Source organism: Garra rufa, chromosome 16, assembly GCF_049309525.1.
Source record: "Garra rufa chromosome 16, GarRuf1.0, whole genome shotgun sequence".
Lineage (NCBI taxonomy): Eukaryota > Metazoa > Chordata > Actinopteri > Cypriniformes > Cyprinidae > Garra > Garra rufa.
Genome location: NC_133376.1, coordinates 5,997,786 through 6,008,603, shown reverse-complemented (window position 1 = coordinate 6,008,603; position 10,818 = coordinate 5,997,786).

Here is a 10,818-nt window from a genome sequence, read left to right as displayed (position 1 = left end):
TTATTTGCAGAAGTCAAGTCAAAAAGCAATACCACAGTAGTCCAAATGACAATACGTTTGCAGTCGCAGTCCTCTCTGGTGGAATATACAGTAGGATAATAATGTAGTGTGAGGAGCAGGGCATCATTTAAGTTGTTAAACGCTCAAAACACAAGTATCCCGAATTCACTTTCACTATAGCTCAGTTCAGTTGACGCGCTTTTCCTTTTTAAAACACGCATTACCGGTGGAAACACTGCAAGTCGCAATCTATGACGGTACCGGCGGCGACAGCCAATGAGCGTTTGATTATCGCTGCCGTTAATTATTCTGGCCAATGACTAGTAGGGAGCCGTTTCCCGGTCAAATTTGAATATGCTGCTGATCGGCTGATTCGGCTTCTTGTACAGTGACCAGAGCCGGATTAAATAAATGGACTACACTAGGCAGGCTGCATTTTTTGGGCCCCCCTCCATCGATGTTATTTATGAATTGAAATCTGAAACTTACCAAAGTTACTAATACAAGATAATTCACATTTTACATAGCCTAGTCTTTAGTTACAAATTGGTTGTTTGTATACCAAAATAAGTCATGTGTTGTATATTAAACAGTCTATCAGACTATTTTTTGATATTCATTATTTATACGTCATTACACGGCTCTATTAAATGCTATTAAATTGTCCTCATCCATTGGGAGTGTCCTTGTTAAGGCAGTAGTATCAGTAAATAACCAATAGGTGTCAGTAAACTATGTAAACAGAGCAAATAACTTTATCTGGTTTAGCTGGCGCCTCTATATATATCAGTGATGCGCGGGTCAATGCAAGTGCAACCGCCCGCAACTTGGACCGCAAAAAAAAAAAAAAAAAAAAAGTAAATTGTACCTGACCCGCTTCCTGACCCGCATGTTTAATATTTGCGACTGACACCAGCGATTAGGCTATATGCAGATATGCGATGGAGATGCTTTCACTATCAAACATCATTTGGCATTTATTAGGTAATTTTGTCAAAGAAATGTTCTTGATTAGAAGAAAAATAGGCTACATATTGTTCTTATTGTGATTTATTTTGTCTTTCCTTTATACAGATTAGTTTCGTTTTCTAAATATTCTAAATTATTTCAGTGATTCTGCGATGTTAAATATGATCAAGAATAATTTTATTTCGATTTACAGTGTAATAAAAGTTAAGAAAAATATTAGCATGTAGCCCTAAATATATATAAACTACAAGCTAATTCCTTTTTTCTTAACTTTTAACTTTTTCTAAAAATTATCAAGAATATTTAAATCAATTTAATAGGCTAGGTTAACGAATTTTCTTATACAAACGAATGCACTTCAAAACGAAGTTTTCATATAGAAATTCAGGAATCACGAATATGACAAAATAATATTATTTTATATATATTAATAGTTTTATCAAATGAATAAGAAAAATTATAGTGCTTTGAATTTATTAAGTAATGTTTAATTTCGTTCGTTTCGCTCTCTGGAAATGTAAAGAAAACATACCGTTTTTGCATGAATTTCGTTATTAATCCCTGGTTTAAAACAAGCTTATATGAGATAATTTATATATTATTGCTTGAATAAACGTTTAAAAATAGTGCTAGAAATTGTATAATTAAGGAAATTAAACAGACCTAGGCATTTAAAAAGACATAGTGAAATGTGTCTAATAATTCTATATATATATTTAGTAGCCTATAAAAATGGCATTGCTCAGTTCAACCTGTTGGGAAATCGGGCATTTTTCTACATTTAATAATGCTTAACATTCAAAAGGTAAATATTATTCAGCCAATAAGTATATGTATTTCATAGAAAATCGTGTCTAGTACTATATAAATTACAAAGGTTTAATTGGCATCTTTATTTCAAACGACCCGACCGACTGCGACCCGAATATCATTAACAAAAAATCATTAAAATATTTTTTTATTCGTAACCGCGGGTGACCGCAGGCACCCGCTCATTTTGGATCAACCCGCGCATCACTGATATATATACAGTCATGGGCTGGCATTAATGTGACGTAATGTAACAGTCCATGGTTAAGATAAACATCGTCACTATTTTTAGTTAATTAATAAATATTGAAATAAATTGTAGATAGGACATTTGTACATTTGTTTATTTTTTATTTTATTTTATTTATTTTTTATTTTTTTTGTCCCTCTGTCTGGGCCCCATCCCGCCAATCGGGCCCTAGGCACGTGCCTAGTTTGCCTTTGCGTTAATCCGGCTCTGACAGTGACAGTCTGCTTCTCCTCAAGCAACGGCTTTCACGTGGATTATTTTACGTCTGACTGCTTAATTCATATTTTGAGCGAGTTTTGGTTGTGGAATGAAGATTGAGAACAAACAAATGCGAATATGGACTTTTTCCAGCAGCTAAAGATCATGCAAACTGCAAAAGGTAAGTATCCTTTACTATTATATAAAGTTCTATAGACTGTAACGCTAGTTATATTAAGATACAGTTTACTGAAGAAGTGATATACTAATCGCGATTACATATCTTAGTATCCTACCAGTGTGTGTTACTGTGTTTTGTTAGTATGAGCTAATACTGTTAGCTGCGGCTAGGCGGTAACGTAACATTATATTTATGTCTTGCTGAATATATGAAGTGAAAGAAATCTGCAGCTCACTTGAATAGTCAAATACAGACAGTTTACTTAAGATGTAATTGACCTAAATACAGTCACTAATGTTTTGATTCAAGATTAACAAACCCGGTTGGTGTCAGTTACTGGATCTGTACATTTTGTTCTTAAAGTTACAGCAATATAATTAAGCCTAACGTTACCAGCAGTCGTTCTTAATTATAATCAAACACTAAAGAGAAAATCATTCAATGTACTTAACTTGCCTTTGTATTAGTCCTATTGTTTGTAACGTTAATTTGCTACTTTGATCGCATGTTGAATGAAATACAATATAATAAATAACTAACGTATACTGTAATATATTACTATTGTGAAATAATATGGTCATATCGTGCAGCCATGCTAGTTTTAAGATCAAACTCACAAAATGTGACAGAACTTCAAAATGAGTAACCTGAGAACACTGTTATGTGAACTCATCTGACAGAGAGAGGACCTGAGTGAAAGCATGATCATTGGACTCCATGGAGAAGAATACTAGATGTAAACCAGGATTTTGGATCAGCTGTGCAGATTTGGTATGGAGCTGGTGAGTACATTTTTGCAAGCCCATGTCTGTCAGTAAGTAGATAGTGTTTTATCAAACAAATAAATTTTAAAGTAATTGATTGCTTGTTTGTGTGTTTCCCCCTTATGATCCTGAAGTTTTGGGAATGAAAATCTTCTACATGATCTTCAGAGGAAGTAAGTATTCATTTCTAACATTAAGATTCTACATCATGTCATTCTTAACATTAAGACACACTAACATTAGAAATGTTCATAGTATTTTTCTTCTGTTTTTTAATTTAATTTAATTTTTATCTTTTTTTAATTTGTTTTTTGTTTTGTTTTGTTTTTTTACCCCCAGCTGATTACTGACCATTTGGAGGAGGACTGCTCTTCATCTGGTGTGTCTGTCACTTCTGGTGCAGAGTCATGGACCTTTTGTTGTATGTTTTGGTTTTACTTATTCTCACACTACATTAATTATCAGAGCTACAGTGGTGCCAAAAATTATTAGAACACTAGTATTTTAACTAACTAACTAGTGCCTTAACTAATGGTTTAAACTTAACTATTTCTATCATTTGCTATAGTGTGTCAGTATGAAATATGTCTACATTTTCAAGTGTTCATTTTGCCATTAATTATAATAATCAGTGACACAAGGAGTATGAAAACAGACAGTGCTTCACACAGAGGTCTAATCTCATCATCTAAATCCAGAAGAACTGTGGCAACATCTCCAAGATGCTTAAAGAAACCTACCAGCAAAGCAGTACTGTTAAAAGTTTTAAGCACTTGTGTACAAATTCTGTAAAATGAGAATGTTGATAAAAATATCATAAATGTCAAAAATGTTATATGTTTTCTTCATCAATTAACTTCTTTTGATCATCATCTTGTGTTTAAAGCAGCTTTTGCACAAGGTGCACTTGCGGATAGTTTTTCAGGTTTGCAGGTGGCTCTCTTGAAGCATCTTGGAGACGTTGCCACAGTTCTTCTAGATTTAATCTGTCTCAGTTTGTTCTGTTTCTTCATGTCATTCTGTGCAGAATGGATGATGATAAAATCAGATCTCTGTTTGGAGCACTGGCTGTTGTCAAACAAAAATCTTACTGGATTATTACATTTAATGGCAAAATTAATGTTTAGAAATATAAAATAAAATTACCAATTGAAACACTACAGCAAAAGATAGACATAACTGAATTAAAATCATTTTTAGCTGGTAAAAATACTAGTGTTCTAATAATTTTGGACACCACTGTATATGGAGCCCAAGGATTAAGATAAAATGATGTGGATGAGATAGAAATGCATTTTTAGTTCAGTTTCTCCTTGGAGCTCTGAATAACTGGTTATGAAAAATTCAGTAATCTAAATTTTGATCTGAAACTAATAAAATTGTTAATCTTGACAATTATGTAGATGTACTGGTTTTGTATTTATTCAGTTCTAAAGGACTAGTTCAATTCTGATACAAATATTTCCTGCTGATAATTTACTCACCCCTGTGTCATTCAAGATGCTCTTGTCTGTCTCTTTTTCTGTCGAAAAGGTTTTTGAGGAAAACATTCCAGGATTTTTCTCCATATTTCGATGGGAGCCAACGGGTTGAAGGTCCAAAATTAATTAAAAATTAATTGTCAATGCAGCTTCAAAGGGCTCTACATCATCCCATCCAAGGAATAAGGGTCACTGGGAACTTGTAAAGCCCTTTGAAAGCTGTATTGAAATTTTGAAACCTTTATCCTTGACCTTAATCCCACTGAAGTCCACTATATGGAGAAAAATCCTGAAATCTTTTCCTCAAAAACTTTAATTTCTTTTCGACTTCAAGAAAGAAAGATATGAACATCTTGGATTACATGTGGAAGAGTGAATTATCAGGAAATATTTTCTAATAGTTTTAAGTTAAACATATATTTAATTAAACATTTTGATGAAACTGTCCCATGTTCTTTTAATGTAATTGTGCTGTATTTCTTTAAAAAATAGCTGAAATGTAAAATGTTAATTTTATATGGCATTTGCACAGACTTTGTATTGCAGACTGGTTTTTGTCTTTTAAATAAAACTGTTAATTTTCCACCTTGAGCATGCTTTGACACTTTATTGAAGGTTTTTTATTGTAATGATTTGTAAAATAACAGTGTTTCTCTGTAGAACATTTAGTGCTTTCATTGTAATAATCTAGGTAAAATTTGTCAAATAAGGGTTTTACACTGTAAAAAAATGGTCAAACGACTGGCAGCTACGGCTGCCAAACAAAAACCATAAAGTTAAAGTAAAATATTGTAACCAAAAAAGGGGAAAGTCTGTAAAATAAGGGTTTTACACTGTAAAAGAGGTCCCGTAAAAAAACGGTCAAATGACTGGCAGCTACGGCTGCCAAACAAAAACCGTAAAATTAAAGTAAAATATCCTAATTGAAACAAGGAAAAATCATAAAAATAAGGGTTTTACACTGTAAAAAAAGTCCTGTAAAAAAACGGTCAAATGACTGGCAGCTATGGCTGCCAAACAAAAACCGTAAAATTAAAGTAAATTATCGTAATTGAAACAAGGAAAAATCTGTAAAATAATGTTTTTTTTCTGTAAAAGCTTTAATGAAAATTTCTGTAAAATTATTGTTTTTGCACTTTATTTCAATTAAGATATTTTACTGTAATATTACGGTTTTTGTTTGGCAGCCGTAGCTGCCAGTCATTTGACCGTTTTTTTACGAGATTTTTTTTTACAGTGCAGATTCAGTTAAATGGAGCAAAGTTGTTTGGGCGGCTCTTCATAGTACAAATGGACGATGACCTAAAACATACAGCCAAAGCAACCCAGGAGTTTTTAAAGGTAAAAAAGTGGAATATTCTGCAATGACCTAGTCAATCTTCTGATATCAAATTGATTGAGCATGCATTTCACTTGCTGAAGACAAAACTAAAGGCAGAAAGACCCACAAACCAACAACAACTGAAGTCAGCTGCAGTAAAGGCCTGGCAAAGCACCACAAAGGAGGAAACCCAGCCTATGGTGATGTCCATGAGTTCCAGACTTAAGACAGCCATTGCCTGCAAAGGATTCTCAACAAAATATTAAAAATGAACATTTTATTTATGATTATATTTATTTGTCCAGTTACTTTTGAGCCCCTGAAAATGGGGGGGGGGGGGGGGTCTGTGTATAAAAATGGTTGTAATTCCTTAGCATTTTATGTTATATTTTTGTTCAACCCCTTGCATTAAAGCTTAAAGTCTGCACTTCAATTTAATCTTGATTGTACCATTTTAAAACTATTGTGGCATACAGAGCCGAAATTATGAACAGTGTGTCAGTGTCCAAATATATATGGACCTGACTGTATATATAAATATATATTTTAAAAAAATTATAACTTACAACATAGCCTACTAAAGGAACATTATGTTTGAGAGATAACATGTCAATTTAATTATGCGCTTCAACGGTGCTTTACCATGAGCAATCTGAACACAGACGCTGCATAGCCTTTCTTTATTGAAAAGATTAATAAACATTGTACAGACACCAGGGGGTGCTGCAGCACCCTCAGCACTACTTCCCGCGGTAATTGGAACTCATTTAATATGCATGAAATAATTACCATAGCTATTCTTACTAGTAAAAATTCCATTTCATGATATCTTTAAAATTATTTTTACTAGTTAAAATATTATTTAAGATATCAGTAATTCTATTTTCACTAGTTGCAACTGCTTTTGTTGATATCAGTAATTACTTTGTTACTAGTGCAGACTTCTATTTTTGATATCAAGAATTGCATTTCTGATATCAACAATGTAATTGTCACTAGTGACAATGTTCATTTTTGATATCAATATAATTTGTGATATCAACAATTTAATTCTTGATATCAATAACTGAATTCTTGATAACATAAATGAACATTGTCACTAGTGACAATTACATTGTTGATATCAACAATTAACATTTTAACTAGTAAAAATGAATTGTTGATATCAAGAATGAACATTTTTACTAGTGAAAATTGAATTGTTGATATCAAAAATAGCAATTGTCACTAGTGGAAATCTAATTGCTGATATCAAGAATGAACATTTTCGCTAGTGGAAACTGAATTGTTGATATCAACAATTGATTTTGAATGGCAGTCTATGGAGACATTTCACTAGTGAAAATACAATTCTTGATATCAACAATTACCATTTTAACTAGTGAAAATATAATTCTTGATATCAACAATTACCATTTTAACTAGTGAAAATTGAATTGTTGATATCAAGAATGAACATTTTTACTAGTGGAAATAGAATTGCTGATATCAAAAATTAGCATTGTTACTAGTGGAAATCTAATTCCTGATATCAAGAATTAATATTTTAACTAGTGAAAAATGAATTGTTGATATCAAGAAGTCATTTAATGCAAATTAATAAAAGTCAAAAAGGCTTTCCTATTGGTATTCCAAGTACAAAAATTCTTGATATCAAAAATAAAAGTTTTTACTAGTAGAAATTAAATAGCTGATATCAACAATTCCATTTTAACTAGTGAAAATATAATTCTTGATTTCAAGAATTAACATTGTTACTAGTGAAAATATATTATTGATATCAAAAATTAGCATTTTTACTAGTGGAAATGTAATTGCTGATATCAAGAATGAACATTTTCACTAGTGAAAACTGAATTGTTGATATCAAGAAGTCATATCCTGAGATGTAATAAAAGTCAAAACGGCTTGCCATACTCTAATTACAATTGTTACCAGTACGAATTGAATTAGAGAGCTCTCTAATTGGCATTGTTACTAGTAATAATTGAATTAGAGAGCTCTCTAATTATAATTGTTACTAGTAAGAATTGAATTAAAGAGCTCTCTAATTGGCTTTGTTACTAGTAAAAATGTAATTATAGAGCTCTCTAATTCAATTATTACTAGTAAAAATGCAATTACGACGAGTAACACTAAGACTATTTTAAGCTAAAACGGCTTGCCATACATAAAAGCATTATAGATATCTCCCATGTATATTACGACTAGTCAAATTAACATTGTAGATATCTTCAATGCATATTATGACTAGTCACAATAACATTGTAGATATCTTGATTGCAATTATGACGAGTCAAAATTGCAGAATAGATATCTGGAATTGGAATTATGACTAGTCAAAACAGAATTATGACTAGTATGGCAAAGAGTATTTAATGCTAAAACGGCTTGCCATAAGGCTGACGCAACTCGGACACTTTTCTAACCGGCATGCATCTTGCGTTGATCACCGGTGATCGATTCTGCGCAGATTTTGCTCATCTCAAACGAGCCCAGGGGCGGAGTGGCAATCGGGACGACCGGGGGTTCCCGGTCTGCCGGCCGAAGGATTTACACAGCGGATCACAAATTGAGCGGGCGCGAGGTGAACGCGACCGGCCTGAGCTTATTAGAATCATTGACGTTACTAAATTCTCCGCGAATAGCGGCCAAATACTCCCACATACTGCCCCCTAAACGTCCAACCAATATTTATATCAGCTGCTCACTCTCTATCAGTGCCGGCCCTCTCTATAGGCGAACTAAGCAACATTGCCCCGCCGCCACTAGGGGGCCCCCACTAGTGGTCCGAGTCATTACGTTGCAAACCACGTGACTGTCACTAGCCAAGTTTCCATCCAGTTTTTGTTATCGACAAAGAGAATATGTGTAAAAAAAAAACTGCAAAATTTGCTGTCTACATCCTGTTTTCCTTCCAACCGGCCTTTTACCGATAAAGTGGTGTGCGTAATGACCTCATCCCTAAAAAAACGAACTGTCGCATAAGTTTTGATGTATCGCAAAAAAAACTGCCCTTGAGCTGTTTCCATACATAATTTCACCTATATTGCGTAAATTATATAGGCTAGTAGACTGTTCTTTATCCATTTGAAACAAAACCTAATATTAAATTGTATGTTAGCTAATTTTTATTAACAAGTGTCATGAGTTTTTTTTATTTTTTTATTTTTTTTTTGCACTTTGTTATAGACTATTTACTTGATCATCAACAGTAATCATAAACAGGAGCAGTTGTATTATTATCATTTTTCTGATGAACTTTTATTTAGAAATGGGAATGTTCATTTCGGTTATTTTATTTCTCCTGACAACCGACGGTCGTTAAGACATTTTTAACCGTTAACTTACAAGATTGTTAAATTACAATTAAAGGAATTTTTAATTAATACGCGGCTGTGACCCATTAAAAATACCTACAGTTGTTTTCCATGGATTAATTTTATACACGCAAAAAGCAGCACAACAGAGTGTGAGGATTCACATGGTCACGCACCTGCAGCGCTTCTGCGAACAGAGGAAAACATTATACAGCTATATATAAAATAAATAAAATAAAGTTATTTTTAAATAAATTATGAATTAACAAAACGAAAGAAAAAAATGTGAAACAATTAGCAGCCTATATCAGCCTATGCAGAATTTAGTTTCATTTTTCTGATGCGCTCTTGAGGCATCCTGTTTGTTTCCTTTTTACAAACGCACACTGTTTGTTTTTATTGTGAATGTGCATTAATAAAATAAATATTTAGAATAGTTTGGAACAATGTCTTACTCTTATATGACCACAAACGAAGGAGTAGGCTATTGAAAGTGTCAGGATTATGTCTGTGTTTTGTCCTGTCCTGTTCAGTTCTCCTAGTGTTTTTCCCCCCATGTTTCTAGTTCATTTGGTTTAGTCCTTGTTTTCCCCCTTTTGATTTAGTCCTTTTGGTTCCTTCTATGCCCATATTTGTATTTCCCCCTCGTTATCTTGTTAGCTTGTTTGTGACCACGCCCATGTTTCAGAGTATTTAAGAGTCTGTGTGTTCACTCCCCATTTGTCCGTCAATGCTTGCTGTTACCTCTGTTTGCTTGTGTTCATGTGTTCATCTTATACTCCCGGTTTTTGTTTGTTTGCTTTAGTTAGAGTGTTTTGTTTTAATAAACTTTATTCGTTTATCTACTCCGGTTCTCCTCTCCATTACTCCACACCTCAACCCCGCCTGGATCGTGACAGAAAGTTGTTTCCACTTTTACAAGGGGGAAAAAAACAAATGATCGTGTCGGCGCCTCCTGCGCACAGTTAAGCATTACTAACTCGACAATGCAGCTTCATTGTCATAATAAAATACAGTCAGCCAAACATATTGAAAAATTATTTATATAATTAGTAAATCAATAAATAAAATAAATAAATGCTATTTTCCCCCTTTTATTTCAGAACAAACCCTTTAAATTTAATGGAACAATACTCATAACACAAGAGGAACAAAAATATAAAAAGCTAACAAGCCAACAAGTTAATTTAAAATGTTGTACTTATCATTCCAATATCCACGTAAAACAAGATCTTCAGAACAAAATGAATAAATTTTAACTTGCAACGTAGCAAAGCCCCTTTTCTCTAAAAAAAAAGTGTTTCCAATCCAAACAGATTTTTGCGACATTTGAAGTATGGATTTAGAATTTATTAGCTAAAGTTAAACGGAAAAAGATTATGTCGACACATGATAAATTTTATCGATAAGACATTTTGTAACAATCCGCCCTTTAACTATTTTTTTTAAACAGCAGAGTTGCTATCAACGCACAAGGAGATTCTTTGGAATGAATACAATAATGGCAAATATCACCAAAGCTTC